Below are 26,367 nucleotides of genomic sequence, written 5' to 3'. Positions count from 1 at the left end.
ATCCCACTGCCCCACTCTCTCCCCATAGCTCTGTTTCAATCCCAAACTAATCCCACTGCCCCATTCTCTCCCCATAGCCCTGTATCAATCCCAAACAAATCACACTGCCCCACTCTCTCCCCATAGCCCTGCATCTATCCGAAACTAATCCCACTGCCCCGCTCACTTCCCATAGTCCTGCATCAATCGCAAACTAATCCCACAGCCCCGCTCTCTCCCCATAGCCCTGCATCAATCCCAAACTAATCACACTGCCCCGATCTCTCCCGATAGTCCTGTATCAATCCCAAACTATTCCCAATGCCCCGCTCTCTCCCGATAGCCCTGTATCAATCCCAAACTAATCACACTGCCCCGATCTCTCCCGATAGTCCTGTATCAATCCCAAACTATTCCCAATGCCTCTCTCTCTCCCGATAGCCCTGCATCAATCCAAACTAATCTCACTGCCCCACTCTCTGCCCAGAGCCCTGCATCATTCCCAAACTAACCCCACTGCCACGTTCTCTCCCCATAGCCCTGGGAGTGTTTGATGGGACAGTGTAGAGGGAGCATTACTCTATATCTAACCCGTGCGGTACCTGCCTTAGGAATGTTTGATGGGACAGTGCAGAGGGAGCTTTTCTCTGTATCTAACCCGTGCAGTACCTGCCCTGGGAGTGTTTGATGGGACAGTGTAGAGGGAGCATTACTCTATATCTAACCCGTGCTGTGCCTGCCTTGGGAGTGTTTGATGGGACAGTGTAGAGGGAGCTTTACTCTGTATCTAACCCGTGCAGTACCTGCCTTGGGAGTGTTTGGTGGGACAGTGTAGAGGGAGCTTCACTCTGTATCTAAGCGTGTTGTTCCTGCCCTGGGAGTTTTTGATGTGCTGGTTTAAAGAGAGCTTTACTCTATCGATTCTCTAGCAATCCTTGACAGATTGCAAGTCCGCGGATTCAGCGCATACACAGTGCAGACGGAAACATGCAACTTGCGGGGCCTCTACCAAGGCCTAAGTTGTTGATACGGAGACCATGATTTCAGATCCATTATCTTTGCTTGATGTAATCCTTCACTCCTGTGTATAAGACAGTGAGTCTCACGGCCTAAAATGCATTCAAATCTCAGTAAGAATACCCAGAATAGACTTTAATTGTCTTTTATTTGCTTCATTTTTCTAAGGTGTACCCAGATATCTGCAGACCAACATTCATCCACATGTGAATCTCTCCTCTGCATTATTCAAATCACGGGAACACTTTTGTTTAATCTACCGAGGTTCAGTATTGAAACATGCCAGGAGATCCAGGCATGTTTTGATAAAGCAGACTGACAATGAGTTCAGTGGGGAAATTTAGCAAACAACAGGCCGATTTTAATATGATAAGGCAGGATCTGTCCAAAGTGGGCTGGGAACAGCTACTTGACAACCCTCTGTCTCAGTCCCAAACTAATCTCACTGCCCTGCTCTCTCCTGTTAGCCCTTTATCAACCCCAACGTAATCCCAGTGCCCCGCTCTCTCCCCATAGCCCTGTATCAGTCCACAGCCTAATCCCACTGCCGCGCTCTCTCCCCATAGCCCTGTATCAATCAGCAAACTAATCCCACTGCCCCGCTTTCTCCCCATAGCCCTGTATCAATCACCAAACTAATCCCACTGCCCCGCTCTCTCCCCATAGACCTGTATCAATCCCAAACTAATCCCACTGCCTCGCTCTCCCCCCATAGCTCTGTCTTGATCCCAAACTAATCCCACTGCCCTGCTCTCCCCCATAGCCCTGAAACAATCCCAAACTAATCCCACTGCCCCACTCTCTCCCCATAGCCCTGCATCAATCCCAAAATTTTCCCAATGCCTCTCTCTCTCCAGATAGCCCTGCATCAATTCCAAACTAGGACAAATAAAATTAGAGAGTTAATTGCGTGGCTCAAAGACTGGTGTGGTAGAAATGGGTTTTGCTTCCTGGGCCACTGGCACCAGTACTGGGGCAGGAGGGAGCTGTTCCGTTGGGACGGGTTTCACTTGGCCAGTGCTGGGACTAGAGTCCTTGCGGATCATATAACTAGGGCTGTAGAGAGGGCTTGAAACTAACTAGCGGGGGGGGAGGTTCCTAGAGAGCAAATAAAAAAATGACAACAGAGAAGGTCATAGACTTAGGTAGCAGTGGGGAAATTAAAAACCAGAGCGTGTCAGGAAGGGGCAGAAGATATGGAGTAAAAGGTAAAGTAATAAAAAGGGCAATAGCAGGAAATAAGTGTCACAAAACATCTTTGAAAGTTCTCTATCTGAATGCACGTAGCATTCGTAACAAAATAGATGAGTTAATGGCACAAATAAGTACATATGGGTATGATCTTGTGGCCATTACAGAAACATGGCTGCAGGGTGACAATGCCTGGGAATTAAACATACCAGGTTATTTAACGATCAGGAAGGACAGGCAGGAAGGAAGGGGAGGTGGGGTGGCTATGTTAATAAAGGAAGGAATCACTGTAATACAGAGAAATGATATTGGGTCAAAAGATCAGGATAATGAAACAGTTTGGGTGGAGGTAAGGAATAATAAGGGGAAAAAACATTAGTGGGCGTAGTCTATAGGCCTCCGAACAGTGGCAACTCTGTTGGACGGAGTATCAATCAGGAAATAGTTGAGGCTTGTAATAAGGGAACATCTATAATTATGGGGGATTTCAACTATCATATTAATTGGGCAAATCAAATTGGGCAGAGCAGCCTTGAGGATGAGTTCATTGAATGTATTAGGGATGGGTTTCTTGAGCAGTATGTAACTGAACCGACCAGGGGGCAAGTAACCTTAGATCTGGTCCTGTGTAACGAGACGGGATTAATTAAAAATGTCCTAGTAAAGGATCCCCTTGGAATGAGTGACCATAACATGGTTGAATTCCATATTCAATTAGAGGGTGAGAAGGTTGGATCTCAAACAAGCGTGCTAAGCTTGAATAAAGGAGACTATGAAGGTATGAGAGCGGAATTGAGTAGAGTGGATTGGGAAAATAGATTAAAGGGTAAGACGATACATGATCAGTGGTGTACATTCAATGAGTTATTTTACAACTTCCAAAAAATATATATTCCACTGAGAAGAAAAGGGTGTAAAAGAAAAGACAGCCATCCGTGGCTAAGTAAAGAAATTAAGGATGGTATTTGACTAAAAACAAGGGCATATAAGGTAGCCAAATCTAGTGGGAGGGTAGAGGATTGGGAAAACTTTAAAAGACAGCAAAAAATAACAAAAAGATTGATCAAGAAAGGGAAGATAGATTATGAAAGTAAATTAGCAAAAAATATAAAAACAGATAGTAAGAGTTTTTACAGGTATATAAAAAGAAAAAGGGTGGCTAAAGTAAATGTTGGTCCCTTAGAGGATGAGACCGGGAAATTAATGGTGGGAAATATGGAGATGGCAAAAACACTGAATGAATATTTTACATCAGTCTTTACAGTAGAAGACACTAAGAATATCCCAACACTGGACAAACAGGGGGCTAAAGGGGGGGAGGAGCTAAACACGATCAAAATCACTAAGGAAGTGGTACTCGTAAAATAATGGGACTCAAGGCGGATAAATCACCTGGACCTGATGGCTTACATCCGAGGGTCTTGAGGGAAGTGGCGGTAGGGATTGTGGATGCATTGATAATAATTTTCCAAAACTCCCTGGACTCGGCAAAGGTCCCAGCAGACTGAAAAACTGCTAATGTAACACACTTATTTAAAAAGGGCAGTAGACAGAAGGCTGGAAACTATAGACCGGTTAGCCTAACATCTGTGGTAGGTAAAATTTTGGAGTCCATTATTAATGAGATAGTAACAGGACATTTGGATAATCATAATTTAATAGGACAAAGTCAGCATGGTTTTATGAAGGGGAAGTCATGTTTGACAAATTTGCTGGAGTTCTTTGAGGAAATAACGTATAGGGTGGATAAAGGGGAACCAGTGCACGTAGTATATTTAGTCTTCCAAAAGGCATTTGACAAGGTGCCACACAGAAGATTATTGCTTAAGATAGTAAATCACGGGATTGGGGGTAATATTCTGGCATGGATAGATGATTGGCTATCTAAGAGAAGGCAGAGATTTGGGATAAATGGTTAATTCTCAGACTGGCAATCAGTAACTAGTGGTGTTCCGCAGGGGTCAGTGCTGGGTCCCCAACTCTTTACAATCTATATTAACGATTTGGAGGAGGGGACCGAGTGTAACATATCAAAGTTTGCAGATGACACTAAGATGGGAGGGAAAGTAGTGAGTGAGGAGGACATAATAAACCTGCAAGGGGACATCGACAGGCAAAGTAAGTGGGCAGAGATTTGGCAGATGGATTACAATACTGGAAAGTGTGAGGTTATGCACTTTGGTAGGAAAAATCGTAGAGCAAGTTATTACCTTAATGGCAAGAAACCTGAATGTACTGAAGTACAAAGGGATCTGGGGGTCCTGGTGCACGAAACTCAAAAGGTTAGTATGCAGGTGCAGCAAGTGATTAAGAAGGCCAATGGAATGTTGGCTTTCATTGCTAGGGGGATAGTATATAAAAATAGGGAGGTATTGCTTCAGTTGTACAAGGTATTGGTGAGGCCGCACGTGGAATACTGCGTACAGTTTTGGTGTCCGTACTTAAGAAAGGACATACTTGCTCTCGAGTCAGTACAAAGAAGGTTCACTCGGTTAATCCCGGGGATGAGGGGATGGACATATGAGGACAGGTTGAGTAGTTTGGGACTCTACTCATTGGAGTTCAAAGAATGAGAGGCGATCTTATTGAAACATATAAGATTGTGAAGGGGTCGGATCGGGTGGATGCGGGGAAGATGTTCCCGATGATGGGTGAAACTAGAACTAGGGGGCATAGTCTTAGAATAAGGGGCTGCTCTTTCAAAACTGAGATGAGGAGGAACTACTTCACTCAGAGGGTGGTAGGTCCATGGAATATGCTGCCCCAAATAGCTGTAGAAGCTACATCATTACATAAATTTAAAACAGAAATAGACAGTTTCCTAGAAGTAAAGGGAATTAAGGGTTACGGGCAGCGGGCAGGAATTTGGACATGAGTCTAGGTTCGGATCAGTCATGGCCCTGTGGGTAGCGGAGCGGGCCCAGGGGCCGTGTCGCCTGATCTTGCTCCTATTTCGTGTGTCTAATTCTGTTAGATTCAGGAGATGGTTCTGTGATAGTGGATTGGCGGTTAGGATCAGATCAGCCATGATCTTATTGAATGGCGGAGCAGGCTCGAGGGGCCGATTGGCCTACTCCGGCTCCTATTTCTTATGTTCTTATGTTCTTATGTAAACTAATCTCTCTGCCTCACTCTCTGCCCATAGCCCTGTATCAATCACCAACTAATCCCACTGCCCCGCTTTCTACCCATAGCCCTGTATCAATCACAAACTATTTCCACTGCCCTGCTCTCTCCCCATAGCCCTGTGTTATATCCAAACAAATCCCACTGCCCGCTTTCTCCCCATAGCCCTGTGTTATATCCAAACAAATCCCACTGCCCGCTTTCTCCCCATAGCCCTGTGTCATATCCAAACTAATCCCACTGCCCCGCGCTCTCCCCATAGCCCTGTATCAATCCACAACTTAAGCCCACTGTCCTGCTTTCTCCCCATAGCCCTGTGTTATTTCCAAACATATCCGACTGCCCCGCTCTCTCCCCATAGCCCTGTATCAATCCCCAATGTAAGCCCACTGCCCCGCTTTCTCCCCATAGCCCTGTGTTATATCCAAACAAATCCCACTGCCCCGCTCTCTCCCCATAGCCCTGTATCAATCCCCAACGTAAGCCCACTGCCCCGCTTTCTCCCCATAGCCCTGTGTTATATCCAAACTAATCCCACTGCACCGCTATCTCCTCGTAGCCCTGTATCAATCCCAAACTAGTCCCACTGCCCTGCTCTCTCCTCTAGCCCTGTATCAAACACAAACTAATCCCACTGCCACGCTCACGCCCCATAGCCCCGGATCAATCCCAAGCTTATCCCGCTCCTGATCACTATCCAGTGACCTCTGTGTTAGAGAGAGGGGAAATCAGCCAGGATTCCTGCTCCTGATCACTGTCCAGTGACCCCTGAGTTAGAGAGATGGGAAATCAGACAGGGTTCCTGCTCCTGATCACTGCCCAGTGACCCCTGGGTTAGAGAGAGGGGAAATCAGCCAGTGTTCCTGCTCCTGATCACTGCCCAGTGACCCCTGGGTTAGAGAGAGGGGAAATCCGCCAGGGTTCCTGCTCCTGATCACTGCCCAGTGACTCCTGGGTTAGAGAGAGAGGGAAATCAGCCAGGGTTCCTGCTCCTGATCACTGACCAGTGACCCCTGGGTTAGAGAGAGGGGCAATCAGCCAGGGTTCCTGCTCCTGATCACTGCCCAGTGACTCCTGGGTTAGAGAGAGAGGGAAATCAGCCAGGGTTCCTGCTCCTGATCACTGTCAAGTAACACCTGGGTTAGAGATAGAGGGGAAATCAGCCAGGGTTCATGCTCCCGATCTATGTCAAGTGACGCCTGGGTTATAGATAGAGGGGAAATCAGCAAGGGTTTGTGCTCCTGATCACTGTCCAGTGATCCCTGGGTTAGTGCGAGGGGAAATCAGCCAGGGGTCCTGCTCCTGATCACTGCCCAGTGATCCCTGGGTTAGTGAGAGGGGAAATCAGCCAGGGTTCCTGCTCCTGATCACTGCCCTGTGACCCCTGGGTTAGAGAGAGAAGGAAATCAGCCAGGGTTCCTGCTCCTGATCACAGCCCAGTGACCCCTGGTTAGAGAGAGAGGGAAATCAGTGAGGGTTCATGCTCCTGTTCACTGCCAAGTGACACCTGGGTTAGAGAGAGAAGGAAATCAGCCAGGGTTCCTGCTCCTGATCACAGCCCAGTGACCCCTGGTTAGAGAGAGAGGGAAATCAGTGAGGGTTCATGCTCCTGTTCACTGCCAAGTGACACCTGGGTTAGAGAGCGAGGGGAAATCAGCCTGGGTTCCTGCTCCTGATCACTGTCCAGTGACCCCTGTGTTAGAGAGAGAGGGGAAATCAGCCTGAGTTCCTGCTCCTGATCACTGCCTAGTGACCCCTGGGTTACAGAGAGAGGGGAAATCAGCCAGGGTTCCTGCTCCTGATCACAGTCCAGTGACCCCTGGTTTAGAGAGACAGGTGATATCAGCCAGGGTTCCTGCTCCTGGTCACAGCCCAGTGACCCCTGGGTTAGAGAGAGAGGGGAAATCAGCCAGGGTTCATGCTCCTGATCACTATCCAGTGACCCCTGTGTTAGAGAGTGGGGAAATCAGCCAGGGTTCCTGCTCCTGATCATTGTCCAGTGACCCCTGGGTTAGAGAGAGACGGAAATCAGCCAGGGTTCCTGCTCCTGATCACTGCCCAGTGACTCCTGGGTTAGAGAGAGAGGGAAACCAGACAGGTTTCCTGCTCCTGATCACTGCCCAGTCACCCCTGGGTTAGAGATAAAGGGGAAATCAGCCAGGGTTCGTGCTCCCGGTCACTGCCCAGTGACCCCTGAGTTAGAGAGAGGGGAAATCAGCCAGGGTTCCTGCTCCTGATCACTGTCCAGTGAAAACTGTGTTAGTGAGTGGGGAAATCAGCCAGGGTTCCACCTCCTGATCACTGTCCAGTGACCCCTGGGTTAGAGAGAGGGGAAATCAGCTAGGGTTCCTGCTCCTGATCACTGTCCAGTGAGCCCTGGGTTAGAGAGAGGGGAAATCAGCCAGGATTCGTGCTCCTGATCACTGTCCAGTGACCCTGGGTTAGAGAGGGGGGAAATCGGCCCGGGTTCCAGCTCCTGATCACTATCCAGTGACCCCTGAGTTAGAGAGAGTGGGAAATCAGCCAGGGTTCATGCTCCTGATCACTATCCAGTGACCCCTGGGTTAGAGAGAGAGGGAAGTCAGCCAGGGTTCATGCTCCTGATCACAGTCCAGTGACCCCGGAGTTAGATCGAGGGGGAACCAGCCAGGGTTCCTGCTCGTGATCACTGTGCAGTGACACCTGGTTTAGAGAGAGAGGGGAATCAGCCAGGGTTCCTGCTCCTGATCACTGCCCAGTGACCCCTGGGTTAGAGAGACAGGTGAAATCAGCCAGGGTTCCTGCTCCTGATCACAGTGCAGTGACCACTGGGTTAAAGAGAGAGGGGAGATCAGGCAGGGTTCATGCTCCTGATCACTATCCAATGACCCCTGAGTTAGAGAGAGGGGGAATCAGCCAGGGTTCCTGCTCCTGATCGCTGTCCAGTGAGCCCTGAGTTAGAGAGAGGGGAAATCAGCCAGGGTTCCTGCTCCTGATCGCTGTCCAGTGAGCCCTGAGTTAGAGAGAGGGGAAATCAGCCAGGATTCCTGCTCCTGATCACTGCCCAGTGACCCCTGGGTTAGAGAGAGGGGGAATCAGCCAGGATTCCTGCTCCCTGTCCAGTGACCCCTGGGTTAGAGAGAGGGGAAATCAGCCCGGGTTCCAGCTCCTGATCACTATCCAGTGATCCCTGAGTTAGAGAGAGTGGGAACCAGCCAGGGTTCATACTCCTGATCATTGTCCAGTGACCCCTGGGTTAGAGAGAGGGGAAATCAGCCAGGGTTCCTGCTCCTGATCACTATCCAGTGACCCCTGGGTTAGAGAGAGAGGGAAATCAGCCAGGGTTCATGCTCCTGATCACTATCCAGTGACCCCTGGGTTAGTGAGTGGGGAAATCAGCCAGGGTTCCTGCTCCTGATCACTGCCCAGTGACCCCTGGGTTAGAGAGAGAGGGAAATCAGCCAGGGTTCATGCTCCTGATCACTGTCCAGTGACCCCTGGGTTAGAGAGAGGGGAAATCAGCCTGGGTTCCTGCTCCTGATCACTGCCCAGTGACCCCTGGGTTAGAGAGACATGTGAAATCAGCCAGGGTTCCTGCTCCTGATCACAGTCCAGTGACCCCTGTGTTAGAGAGAAACACACAGAAACACAGAAACCCCACAGTGCAGATAGAGGCCATTTCGGCCCATCGAGCCTGCACCGACACATAACCCACCCGATCCCCGTAACCCCATGTATTTAACCTCCCTAACACTAAGGGTCAATTTATCATAGCCAATCATCCTAACCCGCACATCGTTGGACTGTGGGAGGAAACCGGAGCACCCGGAGAAAACCCACGCAAACACGGGGAGAATGTGCAAACCCCACACAGACAGTCACCCGAGGCCGGATTCGAATCAGGATCCCTGGTGCTGTGAGGCAACAGTGCTATCCACTATGCCACCGTGCCGCCCGGAGAGAGGGGATTTCAGCCAGGGTTCATGCTCCTGATCACTGCCCAGTGACCCCTGGGTTAGAGAGAGAGGGAAATCAGCCAGGGTTCCTGCTCCTGATCACTATCCAGTGACCCCTTGGTTAGAGAGAGGTTAAATCAGCCAGGGTTCCTGCTCCTGATCACAGTCCAGTGACCCCTGGGTTAGAGAGAGAGGCGAAATCAGCCAGGGTTCCTGCTCCTGATCACAGTCCAGTGAGCCCTGGGTTAGAGAGAGAGGGGAAATCAGCCAGGGTTCATGCTCCTGATCACTGCCCAGTGACCTCTGGGTTACAGAGAGAGGGAAATCAGCCAGGGTTATTTAAATCATGTTGCGAGAAAGGGAAATAGTTTGTGCCCCAGTTTGTACCTCAGAGTCTGAGAGACGGAGGGAGCGGCAACAGAAAAAGAGGAAACAACATCTCCAAAAACTGATCCCAGCTCATCTCCAAGGCTGGGGATAGATAACCTCGCCGCCTTCTTAGGAAGTTTAACCACTTTATTCACTTTCTGATTGGAGCTCCGTTTGGAATTAGACTTTAGTTTGTCAGATGTTTAACGACAGCATTGAAGGGGGAAAGAGAAACTTGGAGCAACTTCTTCTGTCAAAGCTGCAGTGAGACTTGAAAGAATTTAAAGATTTTTAATGAACATTTCACCAAAAATGAGTGTAAGAAACACTTTCTCCCCCTAAGTTTCGAGCATGATTTTGGAAGAGACTGAAGCAAAAGCCAATTTTCCCCTCATCTAAACAAGTTTCAACCAGGTCTTGAAGTCCAAACGCTCTGAAATGGTTAAAATGTTTTCAAATTGAAATATATCAAGATTTGATTTTGAGTGATTGCCTGAAGTGAGTAGCTTTACACAAACATGCAATCATGGTGTTGAGGAGGGGGAAGGTAGGGGAGGATTTGTAGGAGTTACATATTACTTTTTAATGACTTTTTAAAAATATACCATTAAGACATTTAGGAAGAGAACCAAGAAAGGGGAAAAACACAAACCATTTTATAATGTCTGTCATTCGATAGTCCTAACAAGTCGCAGGAATAACGTAAATATAGATATCCTCTTATACATTTAGTGGAGTGTTAATTGAAGCAAGAGTTATGTAATGATGTATAAAAATTGCCGGAAGCTAATTTAGAAGAAACCACTCTTTGTTTATTGAGAGAGACACAGAAAATACTTTGATTAAAGTGATAACGTACACTTCGATTTGGTTTGAATGTTTGAAATAGGAGATTAAAATTTGTGAGTATAATGAAGTTTGTATCCTGCTTTTAATTGCGAAGTACCTAAAATAATTCAACACTCCTTGTGACAAGAGCAGGGATTAATATTGTGGAGAATGTTTGAGAGAAAAACATTAGAAGCAAAATTGGTAAATTATAAATCTTTATGTCAACATATCAGTAAACATTTGCAAGTCAGTCTGACTGGTTTTGCTGTCCAAGAAGAAAAACAATTGTTTTTTTCTGTTAAGTCATAGCTTTGCCTGCTTTTTGTTTATAATTCAGTGACACAAATTGTGTGTATATTTGTAAATTGTAAAGTAACAGCAATAAATCACATTTCTGTGACATTCTTTATGCCTTAAACGATTCAATTTGTGGCTCGGAATCTAGAAGCTTCTTTACCTGAAAGGTTTGAATGGTTAAAGTTGTTCTCAGCTATCAAAAGCTTTTTGCGACATTCCTGCATTGTGGAACAGTATGATGTCTTTGCAGAGACAGGAATCGCATGGTTGAATGGAGGTTTTTCTGATCTGTTGCATCCTGTGTAGATCAGAAACAGGTAAAGGTGTTCATAGTAAACAGCCCAAGACAATGAAATGCTGAAAAATTGTCTGGCCAATGTCAGAGATTTCAAGCACAGGACATGTGGAATATACAAAACCCCATAGCCCTGCATCAATCCCAAACTAATCGCAATGCCCCGCTTACTCCCCTAGCCCTGTATCAATCTCAAACTAATGCCACTGCCCCGCTCTCTCCCGATAGCCCTGTATCAATCCCAAACTTTTCCCAATGCCTCGCTCTCTCCCGATAGGCCTGTATCAATCCCAAACTAATCCCACTGCCCCGATCTCTCCCGATAGCCCTGTATCAATCCCAAACTAATCCCACTGCCCTGCTTTCTCCCCATAGCCCTGTATCAATCCCAAACAAATCCCACTGCCCCGCTCTCTCCCCATAGCCCTGTATCAAACCCCAATGTAAGCCCACTGCCCTGCTTTCTCCCCATAGCCCTGTGTTATATCCAAACAAATCCCACTGCCCCGCTCTCCACATAGCCCTGTATCATTCTCCAAACTAATCCCACTGCCCCGCTCTCTATCCATAGCCCTGTATCAATCCCCAAACTAATCCCACTGCGCCGCTCTCTCTCGACAGCCCTGTATCAATCCCAAACTAATGCCACTGCCCCGCTCTCTCCAGATAGCCCTGTATCAATCCCAAACTTTTCCCAATGCCTCGCTCTCTCCCAATAGCCCTGTATCAATCCCAAACTAATACCACTGCCCCGCTCTCTCTCGACAGCCCTGTATCAATCCCAAACTAATCACACTGACCTGCTCTCTCCCCATAGCCCTGTATCAATCCCAAACTTTTCCCAATGCCTCGCTCTCTCCCGATAACCCTGTATCAATCCCGAATTAATCACACTGCCCCGATCTCTCCCAATAGCCCTGTATCAATCCCAAACTAATCCCACTGCCCCGCTCTACCCCATAGCCCTGTAACAATCCCAAAATAATCCAACTGCCCCGCTCTCTCCCCATAGACCTGTATCAATCCCAAACTAATCACACTGCCCCGCTCTCTCCCCAAAGCCCTGTATCAATCCAAACTAATCACACTGCCCCACTCTCACCCCATAGCCCTGTATCAATCCCAAAACTAATCCGCCTGCCCGCTCTCTCCCCATAGCCCTGTATCAATCCCCAAACTAATCACACTGCCCCGCTCTCTCCCCATAGCCCTGTATCAATACCCAAAATAATCCCACTGCCCCGCTCACTCCACATAGCCCTGTATCAATCCGAAACTAATCCCACTGCCCCGCTCACTCCCGAGTGCCCTGTATAAATCCTAAACTAATCCCACTGTCCCGCTCTCTCCCGATAGCCCTGTATCAATCGCAAACTAATCCCAATGACCCGCTCTGTCCCCATAGCCCTGTATCAATGCCAAACTAATCACGCTGCCCCAGTTTCTCCCAATAGCCCTGTATCAATCCCAAACTATTCCCAATGCCTCGCTCTCTCCCGATTGCCCTGTATCAATCCCAAACTAATCACACTGCCCCACTGTCTCCCCATAGCCCTGTATCAATCCCAAACTAATCACACTGCCCCGCTCTCACCCCATAGCCCTGTATCAATCCCCAAACTAATCCCACTGCCCCACTCTCTCCCCAGAGCTCTGTATCAATCCCAAACTAATCACACTGCCCCACTGTCTCCCCATAGCCCTGTATCAATCCCAAACTAATGACACTGCCCCGCTCTCACCCCATAGCCCTGTATCAATCCCCAAACTAATCCCACTGCCCCACTTTCTCCACATAGCTCTGTATCAATCCCAAACTAATCCCACTGCCCTGCTCTCTCCCCATAGTCCTGTATCAATCCCAAACAAATAACACTGCCCCGCTCTCTCCCCATAGCCCTGTATCAATCCCAAACTAATCCCACTGCCCCGCTCTCTCCCCATAGCCCTGTATCAATCCCTAACTAATCACACTGCCCCAATCCCTCCCGATAGTCCTGTATCAATCCCAAACTATTCCCAATGCCCCGCTCTCTCCCGAAAGCCCTGTATCAATCTCAAACTAATCCCACTGCCCCGATCTCTCCTCATAGCCCTGTATCAATCCGAAACTAATCCCAATGCCCCGCTCTCTCCCCACAGCCCTGTTTCAATCCCCAAACTAATGTGGAAGTACAGTTTCTCATTTCGACATAAAATGGCTTCCTGAGCATAGAGCGAAATCCATTTAAAATTTAAAATGGCCAACAGCATGATTCACTAATCATGTTTCAAGGGAACGAGATAATTTAGGAATGCTATATACATACTCCTTGTTTGTGATAAGCTTAACAAGGAGCCTCCTTTACGAAACAAACAGCCAAGGACATGATAAGGTAAACATCAGCCCACAGGCCCAGTTGGTACAGTGAGAGAACAGAGGGAACAGAGAGATCCCATAATAAAGGATTAGTTAATCTTATCCCAAGGTATTTCCGTTCATTATTCTAACGCAGCCCGGAATACGTTGTTTCAATAATTCGCAAGGTCTGTGCCTTTGTAATCAGTTATGATTCAATACTATGTCATGTGGCATAGAAAGCCTGTTTTGCTTCTGTACTGTATAAATATACTACAACTCCTGTATTACGTGGAAGAGGTCTGATGTAGCCCTTGTCTACACAAATCTTCCCTTGCAAGCAAATAAAGCCTGTTGTTAACGATACTTTGTGTTTAAGAGTCTTACTCGGGAGTCGAGACTTCGACAGTATAACTTGGAGGTTCCACCGAGATCGCTTGCTGCCTTTCGGTAAATCACGGACAAGGGCATCGTGAATCTCTAATGACAGATCTTGAATGGCCACAGTGATTTTTTCACATAAAAGAATTTCTCATTCGATATTATGTTGGTGTGGTCTGTTTCTTCCGACGGGAGTACTGCGATCTAGTTAAGACTCATGTTTTAGAGTTGAGTTGAATTCTGTAACATTTGCTTCTTTTATTGTTGACCACTGAAGGGAGGAGAATACTGACAACTCAAGTCTTTAAAGAAAAAGTATCGGGCAAAGAAGGCAAAAGGAAAGTCGACAGGGCTGAGTCGCAGACAGATAAGGTACCAAATTAAAACTGCAGTATCAAGGGTGGGTCCCTTGATCAAGGGTGGGTCCCTTGAGCTGGGGCTGAGTCCCGCGGCAGAAAGTATCGTTTGAGAATTGTCACTGTAATTTTTTAAGATCTGTATTATCAGGCTCAGGATTTTTCTCCGTTGAGATACCTTCTACGAGGGTTCAAGCCCCTCGCAATAAAGCATAAGGATTCTATATTGTTTTCCATTTTTGTTGACTATTGACAACATTAAGACAGAAAACTCTCACATAAAGTATAAGTTAAACGTTAAGGACTCAGCTTGTAGTGGCGTACAACGCAAACTGAGAATTGGCTATTTGTTTAGTTTAAAGTATAAGATAAATGTCTGAATATTTGGTCTGTTTGCCTGTTTGGGCAGCTGCATTGCTTATCTTTTCTTTGACGGTTGTTATTACTTGTTATTTTTCATCACTTGTGGTCCTTTGGACAGTCAGTAATAATCGTGAGGGGGTAAGGGGTGAAACTTGCGATCTAGAAGAAGAGAGCCTAGTTTAAAAAAAAAACACACCAAACAAACTAAGATGGGAGCTGCACAGAGCAAGATCCCAGAAAAGGGAACTCCCGCTTCTTATGTCTTTACCTACTATGGTCAGATATCCACAAATGATTTACCTAAGTGGGCTAGATGGACAAAGAAAGATAGACACCCTTTCCCCGTGGATGGTACATTCAATCTAGATAGAATCACGTGTCTAGAAAACTGCCTAGCAGGCAGAGACCCACGTAGAAGGGGTGCAAAATCAATAAATTGGTCTGCCTTCTCAGACTGGAAAAGGGAAGCAGAAAAACGTAAAGAGCGCAGCATATTAACTAGCAAAATTGAGAACAAAAATAAGAAAAGAGATCTAATGAATAAATTGACTAAACAAGAAGAGATTACACTAATGCCTTTAAGACAAATCCCGAAGCCCACCGCCCCTCCTTGTGAATATCCTCCCCTTCCCACGACTCATTCCAGTAATGACGAGGATGAGGGATGGTTCAGAAGACCAGCCCCACCTCCTGACTACGAAGCACAACAACCAGCCGCACCAGCTGCTGAACCACCTGACCCCGGTGCTGCAAGGCAGGAGAACAGACCCAACACTAGGTCTGTGACTGCCAGTCAATCAAACCAAGGAGGAGCTGAACGAATTGGTGCTTTTCCATGCAGACGTTTCCCCAATGTCCACAATGTTGACGGAGCTCCAGTCGCTGTCCACCGCTCATGGACAGCTGGTGTGCTTAGGACAATAATTCATGAATTACCCGATCCCACAGAGAACTTAGAAAAGGCAATTAATGAACTCAAAAGTATCATTATCTGCCACCAGCCCACCATTGTGGATGTTGACCAGCTATTTAGAGCTTGGTTAAAAGATACCAAATACCGCCTTTTGACGGAAGGCGTAGGCCAGGATAGGTTTCAGCTTTTCGAAAACCATAGAACAAATCAAGGCTGGAATCCAGAAACCTTACCTGATGATGCATTCTGGACTGAATTGTACAGAATAATGCATGTCAAATTCCATAAAAAGGATGAATTGGACAAAGATAATTGAGACAACTCACAAAAGGGATGAAGACGTTGAGGATTATATGGAAATAATGGAAGCGGTTATGGGACAGCATTCGGGTATGACAAAAGAAAATGATCAAATCCCTTTAATTAATGCCCTTGTAAACGGCCTCAGAACAGAACTTAAGGAACCGTTGACTTTAGTTTGCCTTGACTGGAGACATAAACCCATTCCTGAATTGACACAAATCTTGAAAGGAATACAGGAAAGGAATAAAGATCAAAAGAATAAAGTTTCTTTGTTAATGGAGCAAGCAGCTTCTCCAGCCCCGACCACCCAGACTAATATTTACTACCAGGGTCAGAACAGGGGACGAGGTAGAGGATATAACAGAGGTAGATTCAGAGGCAGGGGTAGAGGTGGTGGTGGCAGGGGCCAGTGGAACGGAGGAGGAAATACAAGCACATGTTTTAATTGTGGTCTGATTGACCACTGGAAAGCCAATTGCCCTTACCCAACACCGCACAATCAAGGTTGGGAAGGTACACCCAACAATATGAGTACCCAAGCCCAGCTTCACAATCGTCCGCAGGCAAATTTCACTACAGGGAATCCTTGGGAAACTCAAAATACGGGAGTGCAAAATTATTCAGCATGACGCAGAGACGCAGCCCCAGACGTTAACCACCTCCTGCAGTTACCCTTAGTGTCAGTAAATGCTAGAGAGGAGCCATATCTGTCTATACAAATGCAGGGCAAGAGCGTTCTCTTTCTCGTCGACACAGGAGCTACTCGTTCCATATTGACAAAGCAATATGCCAGAGGAACCCCGTGTACTGAACAGAATGTCTCATGTATAGGGCTCTCCGGATCTTCACAAACTATGACGTGGTCGCAACCACTAGAGATACAAGCAGATAATTCCCATGGCCAACATGTCTTTCTCCTATCAGAGGAAGCCCCTATGAATCTCTTGGGAAGAGATTTGTTGTGCAAAATGCAAGCAACAATAATTTGCTCAGAGAAGGGATTACAGGTGTATATACCTACTGACAGATGCACCATGTATCCCTTACGCGAATGCTCCCCTCAAGTTATCCCACGGGAGACGGAGCAACTGCTCGATCAGATCCCGCCACAGGTATGGTCCAGTCACACAAATGAAGTTGGCAAAATGCTAACTGCTCAGCCATACAAGATCACATTAAAGCCAGCCGTTCGATTGCCCCGTAGACCGCAGTACCCGATCTCAGCAGCAGCTGAACAAGGAATTCAGCCTGTCATTAACTCTTTGTTGGAGCAAGGAATAATTGTCCCAACCCAGAGTCAATGCAACACTCCAATTTTTCCGGTAGAAAAGAAAGAAAGTGGAAGGTGGAGACTTGTGCAGGATCTTAGAGCAGTGAACGAATCAGTATTACCCGTTTATCCAGTTGTGCCAAATCCTGCCACTATCCTGACCAGTATTCCCTATCCACCAAGATTCGCAATTCCTGTTCGCATTTACATTCAAAGGAACACAGTACACTTGGACGAGACTCCCGCAGGGCTACACAGAAAGCCCCACAATTTTTTCACAAAGCCTGAAACGCGATTTAGAAGACATACACTTTACCGGAGGGTCCACGCTTATCCAATACATCGATGATTTGCTGATAGCTTCACCTGACGCACAGTCATGCCAGACTGACTCGCTTATCATGCTACGCACCCTAGCGGCAAAAGGACATAGGATATCACGTTCTAAGCTGCAGTTTGTGTCAGAGACAGTACAATATTTGGGACATGAACTTTGATGCAAGAAAGAATTAAAGCCATTTGTGAGGCACCCTTGCCTACTACTAAACAGCAATTGAAACATTTTCTCGGCATGTCAGGATACTGTAGGCAATGGATCATGGGATATTCAGTTCTGGTACGCCCACTGCTAGATATCTCCGCACCCACAGGGGAAGATCCTCTCGTCTGGAGTAAAAAGGCAGAAGACGCCTTTGAAAATGTTAAACAAGCCCTTACATCAGCTCCAGCATTAGGGCTACCAGACTATCAGAAACAGTTTAACCTTTTCGTCCATCATAAATCGGGTTTTGCTCAATCTGTCCTGACTCAATCCCACGGGGATAAACAGCGACCCTTAGCGTATTTCAGTACTCAATTAGATCCCGTTGCACGTGGGTTGCCTGGATGCCTGCCAATTCTAGCTGCTGCCTATTACGCTGTACAACAGGCTCAAGGCATCACGCTTAATCACCGAACTGTTTTGTTTGTACCACATTCAGTGGAAGTACTGTTATCAAAATACGCCACTCAGCATCTAACATCAGCCCGTAGCAGCAAATATGAGGTTGAACTGTTATCCAACTCCAATCTCATAATTCAAAGATGTTCAGTTTTGAATCCAGCCACGCTGCTACCCACAGAAGAGGACGGTATCCCACACTGCTGTGACACGGTTACCCAGTTGGCTACTAAGCCCCGAACAGATTTATCTGGAACTCCTGTTCCTAATAGTGACTTGGTATTCTACGTAGATGGATCGGCCCTTAGGGATGATAAAGGATCACCTAGGGCTGGGTATGCCGTTTCTGATGATCATTCAGTCATGGAGGCGCTCTCACTACCTCAATCATTTTCAGCGCAACAAGCAGAACTCTTCGCTCTTACCAGAGCTTGTATATTGGCTACTGATCAAACTGTTAACATTTATACCGACTCCAGGTATGCTTTTGGAGTTGCTCACGATTATGGACAGATCTGGAAATTAAGGGGATTTCTAACTTCCTCAGGATCAACTATTAAGAATGCCGAGCAAATCAATAATCTTTTAAAGGCTCTAGTGTGCCCCACTAAGATTTCAGTTATTAAATGTCAGGCTCATACAGACAGTCAGGATCAGATATCCTTGGGTAACGAGCGATCAGATAGAGCTGCTAAATCAGCCGCTCTGTCAGATACAGGGCCACTGGTCTCAGCCTTTGTTTTGCGTCAACAGAAATCAGATAATGACCCACCTTCTATTAATGATGTTTTAGCCTTTCAGCCACAGGCTAACCCGGACGAAGTGTTAGCTTGGGCAAGGGATTTTTGCTTTAAAACGCCTGAAGGAGTATGGGTTCACCATGACGGCCGCATGGTGGCTCCAAAATCTTTACTTCCATGGATTGCCCGATGCGTTCATGTGTTCACGCATGCGGACAAAGGGGGGATGGCAGACTATATTAATCAAACATGGTATGCACCAGGTATTTCGGCAATTGCAAAACAAATCAGTGAAAGGTGCACCATTTGCCAGGAAATGAATCCAGGCAAGACAGAGAAGGTACAAGCTGCCTCCCACCCAAATCCACCAGGCCCTTTCGTACATTTACAAATGGATTTTATTGAATTACCTCCATGTTTAGGATTTAAGTATGTGTTAGTAATTATAGGTATGTTTTCAAGATGGGTTGAAGCTTTCCCATGTAAAAAGAATGATGCTGTAACAGTAGCAAAGTGCTTGTTAAAAGAAGTCATACCCAGGTTTGGAATACCTATGCAGCTTTCAAGCGACAGAGGATCGCATTTCACTGGAGCAATTATAAAAGAACTATGTAAAGCTTTGCAGATTAACCAGCATTTTCACTGCAGTTATCATCCACAATCCGCAGGACTGGTGGAAAGACATAATGGAGTGCTGAAGAATAAACTTTCTAAACTTTGCAATGAAACTGGACTTAAATGGGTCGAACTATTACCCTTAGCATTGATGATAATGCGAGCAGCAACTAACAGGACAAATGGACTGTCTCCATATGAGATTGTTATGGGACGACCCCTAAGGCTGCCATTCTCAGCACCATTTACGGTGAAACAAATGGACATTCATAAAATGGACGAGACTATGCTAAACTATTGCATTGCATTAACTAAATGTATTTCCAGCTTTCACCAACAGGTAAAAGAAGCTCAAACGAGTCCAGCAGAGGGAAAGTGCCACGACTTGAAACCAGGAGATGACGTCTACGTGAAGGTTTTTAAAAGGAAGAACGGTCTACAACCACGCTTCGAAGGACCATATCAAGTGCTCCTGACTACAAACACAGCCGTAAAAGTCAAGGAAAGATCTTCCTGGATTCACGCATCCCACTGCAAGAAGGCACCGAATAGAGACAATTGAATTTTGAAAGACTCTAACAATGAAGATGTTACTTATATTTTGTATACTAATCAGACTACTGAGTCTAATATGCCAAGGAGATGGGGAAAGATCCCGAAAGAAACGAGAATTACACGTGAATACCTACCTGTATTGATGGTTGACCTTGTCTAAGATCGTCTTTCGTTTTTGTTTATTCTTAGTGTTTGGGCGTGTATTCTTGTAGGGGTTGAATTGTGTTTGATTGGATTTCAGGTTTATGTCTTTGTGAAGTTCTGCAGCTTATGTTAGCCTGCAGTGTTCTAATTTCCCTGCAGGCTAATATAAGCTGCAGAACTTCACAAAGACATAAACCTGAAATCAAATCAAACACAATTCAACCCCTACAAGAATACACGCCCAAACACTAAGAATAAACAAAAACGAAAGACGATCTTAGATAAGGCCAACCATCAGTACAGGTATATCTCGAGGGTGGTTCAAAACAGAAGTCGGTATCCTTGGCTAAAATCTAAATTTGGTATGAGGACCGAAAAAAAAAAAGGGTTAATTTCAGTTATGTTGTCCTTGTAAGGACAAAAGGGAAGAATGTGGAAGTACAGTTTCTCACTTAGACACAAAATGGCTTCCTGGGCATAGACTAAAAACTGAAATGGCCGACAGCATGATTCACTAACCAGTCTCTAGGGGATGAGACAAGTTAGGAATGCTACATTCGTACTCCTTATCTATTATAAGCTTACAAAGAGCCTCATTCACCAAACAATTAGCCAAGGACATGATAAGGTAAACATCGGCCTACAGGTCCAGCTGGTATAGTGAGAGAACAGAAGGAACAGAGGGATCCCATAATAAAGGATTAGTTAATCTTATCCCGAGGTATTTCTGTTTGCTATTCTAACGCAGCCCGGAATACGCTGTTTCAATAATTCGCAAGGTCTGTGCCTTTGTAATCAGGTATGATTCCATACTATGTCATGTAGCATAGAAAGCTTGGTTTGTTTCTATACTGTATAAATATGAACAACTTCTTTATTTCTTTGAAGAGGTCTGATGTAGCCCTTGACTACACAACTCTTCCCTTGCAAGCAAATAAAGCCTGTCTTTAATGATACTTTGTGTTTAAAGAGTCTTACTTGGCAGTCGAGACTTCGACACCCCCAGTCTCTCTCTCTCTCTCTCTTCCCCCCAGTCTCTCTCTCTCACTCCCCCATCTCTCTCTTCCCCCCAGTCTCTCTCTCTCTCTCTTCCCCCCAGTCTCTCTCTCTGTCTTCCCCCCAGTCTCTCCCTCCCCAGTCTCTCTCTCTCTCTCTCCCCCCGAGTCGCTCTCTCTCTCTCCCCCCGTCTCTCTCTCTCTCCCCCGTCTCTCTCTCTCCCCCCATCTCTCTCTCTCTCTCTCTCTCCCCCCCCAGTGTCTCTCTCTCTCCCCCCAATCTCTCTCTCTCTCTCTCCCCCCCAGTCTCTCTCTCTCTTCCCCCCAGTCTCTCTCTCTCTCTTCCCCCCCCGGTCTCTCTCTCTCTCTTCCCCCCCAGTCTCTCTCTCCCCCCCACTCTCTCGCTCTGTCTTCCCCCCAGTCTCTCCCTCCCCAGTCTCTCTCTCTCTCTCCCCCCCGAGTCGCTCTCTCTCTCCCCGTCTCTCTCTCTCTCCCCGTCTCTCTCTCTCCCCCATCTCTCTCTCTCTCTCTCTCTCTCTCCCCCCCCCCCCCCAGTGTCTCTCTCTCTCCCCCCAGTCTCTCTCTCTCTCTCTTCCCCCCAGTCTCTCTCTCTCTCTTCCCCCCCGGTCTCTCTCTCTCTCCCCCCCCCCCGGTCTCTCTCTCCCCCCCCCCAGTCTCTCTCTCTCTCTCTTTCCCCAGTCTCTCTCTCTCTCTCCCCCCCATCTCTCTCTCGCTCTCTCCCCCCCGGTCTCTCTCTCTCTTCCCCCCCCGGTCTCTCTCTCTCTCTTCCCCCCGGTCTCTCTCTCTCTCTTCCCCCCAGTCTCTCTCTCTCTCTCTCCCCCCCTGTCTCTCTCTCTCTCTCTCCCCCCGGTCTCTCTCTCTCTCTCTCTCTCTCTCTTTCCCCCAGCTCTCTCTCTCTCTCCCCCCCTGCCTCTCTCTCTCTCTCCCCCCCCCCAGTCTCTCTCCTCTCTCTCTCCCCCCCCCAGTCTCTCTCTCTCTCTCTCTCTCTTCCCCCCCGGTCTCTCTCTCTCTCTTCCCCCCAGTCTCTCTCTCTCTCTCTCTCCCCCCCTGTCTCTCTCTCTCTCTCTCCCCCCGGTCTCTCTCTCTCTCTCTCTCTCTCTCCTCTTCCCCAGTCTCTCTCTCTCTCTCCCCCCCCTGCCTCTCTCTCTCTCTCCCCCCCCCAGTCTCTCTCTCTCTCTCTCCCCCCCCCAGTCTCTCTCTCTCTCTCTCTCTCTTCCCCCCGGTCTCTCTCTCTCTCTTCCCCCCAGTCTCTCTCTCTCTCTCTCCCCCCCTGTCTCTCTCTCTCTCTCTCCCCCGGTCTCTCTCTCTCTCTCTCCCCCCCCCCAGTCTCTCTCTCTCTCTCCCCCCCATCTCTCTCTCGCTCTCTCCCCCCAGTCTCTCTCTCTCTCTCTCTCTCTCCCCCAGTCTCTCTCTCTCTCTCTCTCCCCCCCAGTCTCTCTCTCTCTCCCCCCCAGTCTCTCTCTCTCTCCCCCCCAGTCTCTCTCTCTCTGCCCCCCAGTCTCTCTCTCTCTCTCTCTCCCCCCCCCCCTGTCTCTCTCTACTCCCCCCAGTCTCTCTCTCTCTCTCTTCAACAACAACATGCCCTCAAAGAACCTCGGCACCGCTTGGCACTCCAGCTAGTTTGTAATAAAACAGTACTAGCAAAATTAATGGGACTAAAAGTCGATAAATCCCAAGGACCGGATGACCTACATCCTAGGGTTTTGAAAGAGGTGGCCATTGGGATAGTGGACGCATTGGCTGTCATCTTCCAAAATTCTATAGCTTCTGGAACGGTTCCTGCAGATTGGAGGATAGCAAATGTAACCCCGCTATTTAAGAAAGGAGGGAGAGAGAAAACGGGGAACTGTAGACCTGTTAGCCTCACATCAGTAGTTGGGAAAATGCAGGAATCTATTACAAAGGATGCAATAACTGGGCACTTAGAAACTAATAGTAAGATTGGGCAGAGTCAAACTGGATTTATGAAAGGGAAATCCTGTTGACAAACCTATTGGAGTTCTTTGAGGATGTAACTAGTGAGTAGACAAAGGGGAACTGGTAGATGTGATGTTTTTGGATTTTCAGAAGGCCTTCAATAAGGTCCCACACAGAGGTTGGTGAACAAAATTAGGGCACTTTGAATTGGGGGGTAATATACTAGCATGATTGAGAACTGGTTAACAGACAAAAAACAAAGAGTAGGGATAAACGGATCTTTTTCAGGATGACAGGCTGTGACTAGTGGGGTACCACGGGGATTGGTGCTTGGGCCCCAGCTATTCACAATCTATATAAATGATTTGGATGAGGGGACTAAATGTAACATTTCAAAATTTGCTGATGATACAAAGCTAGGTGGCAGTGTCAGTTGTGACAGAGGATGTGAAGAGGCTTCAAGGGGATCTCGACAGGCTCAGTGAGTGGGCGAGAACATGGCAGATGGAATATAATGTGGATAAATTTGAAGTTATTCACTTTGGTAGAAAAAACAGAAAGGCAGAATATTTCCTAAATGGTGAACAATTGGGGAATGCAGATGATCAAAGGGACCTGGGTGTCCTTGTACATTAGTCACTGAAAGTGAATGTGCAGGTGCAGCAAGCCATTAGGAAGGCAAATGGTATGCTGGCCTTCATTACAAGAGGATTTGAGTACAGGAGTAAAGAAGTCTTACTCCAATTATATAGGGCCTTGGTGAGACCACACCTGGAGTACTGTGTACAATTTTGGTCTCCTTACCTAAGGAAGGATATACTTGCCATAGAGGGAGTGCAACGAAGGTTCATGAGATTGATTCCTGGGATGGCAGGACTGTCGCATGAGAAGAGATTGAGTAAACTAGGCCTGTATTCTCTTGAATTCAGAAGAATGAGAGGGGATCTCATTGAAGCATACAAAATTATTACAGGGATAGGGATGGATGCTGGGAGAATGTTTCCCTTGGCTGGTGTGTCTAGAACCAGGGGCCAGAGCCTCAGGATAAAGGGTAGGCCATTCAGGACTGAGGTGAGAAGACATTTCTTCACACAGATGGTGGTGAATCTTTGGAATTCTCTACCCCAGAGGGCTGTGGAGGCTCAGTCATTGGGTATATTCAAAACAGAAGTCAATAGATTTCTGACTAGTAAGGGCATCAAGGGATATGGTGATACGGGCCGGTGAATGGAGTTGAGGCAGAAGATCAGCCATGATCTCATTGAATGTCGGAGCAGGCTCGAAGGGCCGAATGGCCTACTCCTGCTCCTGTTTCTTATGTTCTTAAACCCTTATAAATCACTGGTTACGCACCAGCTGGAGTATTGTGTCCAGTTCTGGGAACCACACTTTAGGAAGGATGTCAAGGCCTTGGAGAGGGTGTAGAGGAGATTTACCAGGATGGTTCCAGGGATGAGGGACTTCAGTTATGTGGAAAGACTGGAGAAGCTGGGATTGTTATCCTTAGAGCAGAAGGTTAAGTAGAGATTTAATAGAGGCGTTCAAAATCATGAAGGGTTTCGATAGAGTAAATAAAGAGAAACCGTTTCCAGCGGCAGGAGGGTCGGTAACCAGAGGACACAGAGATAAGGTCATTGACAAAAGAACCAGAGGCGAGGTGAGGAGAATGTTTATTACGCAGCGAGTTGTTGTGATCTGGAATGCGCTGCCTGAAAGGGCGGTGGAAGCAGATTCAATAGTAACTTTCAAAAGAGAATTGGATCGATACTTTAAGGGGAAAAATTTGCAGGGATATGAGGGGAGTGGGATTAATTGGAGAGCTCCTTCAAAGACTCCAAGGGTTAAGTTACGAGGAGGGATTACACAAACTAGGGTTGTATTCCCTAGAATTTAGAAGGTTAAGGGGCGATCTGATCGAAGTTTGAGAGATATTAAGGGGAACAGATAGGGTAGATAGAGAGAAACTATTTCCTCTGGTTAGGGATTCTAGGACTGGGGGCAGAGTCTAAAAATTAGAGCCAGACCTTTCAGGAGTGAAATTAGGAAACACTTCTACACACAAAGGGTGGTAGAAGTTTCGAACTCTCTTCCGCAAACGGCAATTGATGCTCGATCAATTGTTAATTTTAAATCGGAGACTGAGTGATTTTTGTTAACCAAAGGTATTAAGGGATATGGGCCAAAGGCGGGTGTATGGAGTGAGGTTGCAGACCAGCCATGATCTTATTGAATGGCGGAGCAGGCTCGAGGGACTGAATGGCCTCCTCCTGCACTGTATAGAAACATAGAAGATAGGAGCAGGAGTAAGCCATTCGGCCCCTCGAGCCTGCTCCACCATTCAATGAGATCATGGCTGATCATCCAAACTCAGTACCCGGTCCCTGCCTTCTCCCCATATCCCTTGATCCCTTTAGCCTTAAGAAATATATCTAACTCCTTCTTGAATATATTTAATGAATTGGCCTCTACTGCCTTCTGTGGTAGAGAATTCCACAGGTTCACCACTCTCTGGGTGAAGAAATTCCTCCTCATTTCTGTCCTAAATGGCTTACCCCTTATCCTTAGACCGTGACCCCAGGTTCTGGATTTCCCGACCATCGGGAACATCCTTCCTGCATTTAGTCTGTCCAGTCCTGTCAGAATTTTATAAGTTTCAATGAGATCCCCTCTCATTCTTCTAAATTCCAGCGAGTACAAGCCCAAATCGACCCAATCTCTCCTCATACGTCATTCCTGCCATCCCAGGTATCAGTCTGGCGAATCTTCGCTGCACTCCCTCCATGGCAAGAACATCCTTCCTCAGATAAGGTGACCAAAACTGCACACAATACTCAAGGTGCGGTCTCACCAAGGCCCTGTACAACTGCAGCAAGACATCCTTGTTCCTGTACTCAAACCCTCTCGCTACAAAGGCCAACATACCATTTGCCTTCTTAACCGCCTGCTGCACCTTCATGCTTACCTTCAGCGACTGGTGCACAAGAACACCCAGGTCTCGTTGCACTTCCCCTTCTCCCAATCTATTGCCGTTCAGATAATAATCCGACTTCCTGTTTTTGCCACCAAAGTGGATAACCTCGCATTTATCCACATTATACTGCATCTGCCCAATCCTCCAACCTGTCCAAATCATACTGGAGTTTCTCGGCATCCTCCTCACAGCACACACGCCCACCCAGCTTTGTGTCATCTGCAAACTTGGAGATATTACATCTAGTTCTCTCGTCTAGATCATTAATATATATTGTGAGTAGCAGGGGTCCAAGGACCGATCCCTGCGATATCGCTCTATAATTCTTTAAAATAGGCTTTGCTGACTCAGGAAACCTTACTTGCTTTGCTGTTTTTTGGCTGACTAAAATAAAAGTTTTTTTTTGGCTGCATGCAGGTATTTAATTGAGTTAGTTCAGGCTTGCTGTCAGTCCTGGCCCTGGTCCCGCCCCTTCCTGCACGTCATTGGCTGAGACCGCTGTCAA

General features: G+C 47.0%; 1 long non-coding RNA gene across 2 annotated transcripts in view; it reads left to right on the top strand.

Moving 5' to 3' along the window:
• Nucleotides 1-20,050, top strand: part of LOC147093701 (uncharacterized) — a 50,538-nt gene extending 30,488 nt beyond the window's left edge. The window contains exons 2-3 of one of the 2 annotated variants that reach the window (XR_015074719.1): nucleotides 14,037-14,131; nucleotides 19,587-20,050. This is a non-coding gene — a long non-coding RNA (uncharacterized LOC147093701). The remainder of the gene's footprint in view (nucleotides 1-14,036; nucleotides 14,132-19,586) is intronic. The other variant, XR_015074718.1, reaches the window with a different exon arrangement.
• The last annotated feature ends 6,317 nt before the right edge of the window (nucleotides 20,051-26,367 follow it).

Source organism: Somniosus microcephalus, unplaced genomic scaffold (assembly GCF_052327205.1).
Source record: "Somniosus microcephalus isolate GS21.2 unplaced genomic scaffold, FLI_Smic_1.0 unresolved_chr1, whole genome shotgun sequence".
NCBI lineage: Eukaryota > Metazoa > Chordata > Chondrichthyes > Squaliformes > Somniosidae > Somniosus > Somniosus microcephalus.
This window is presented reverse-complemented; position numbering and strand designations above follow the sequence as displayed.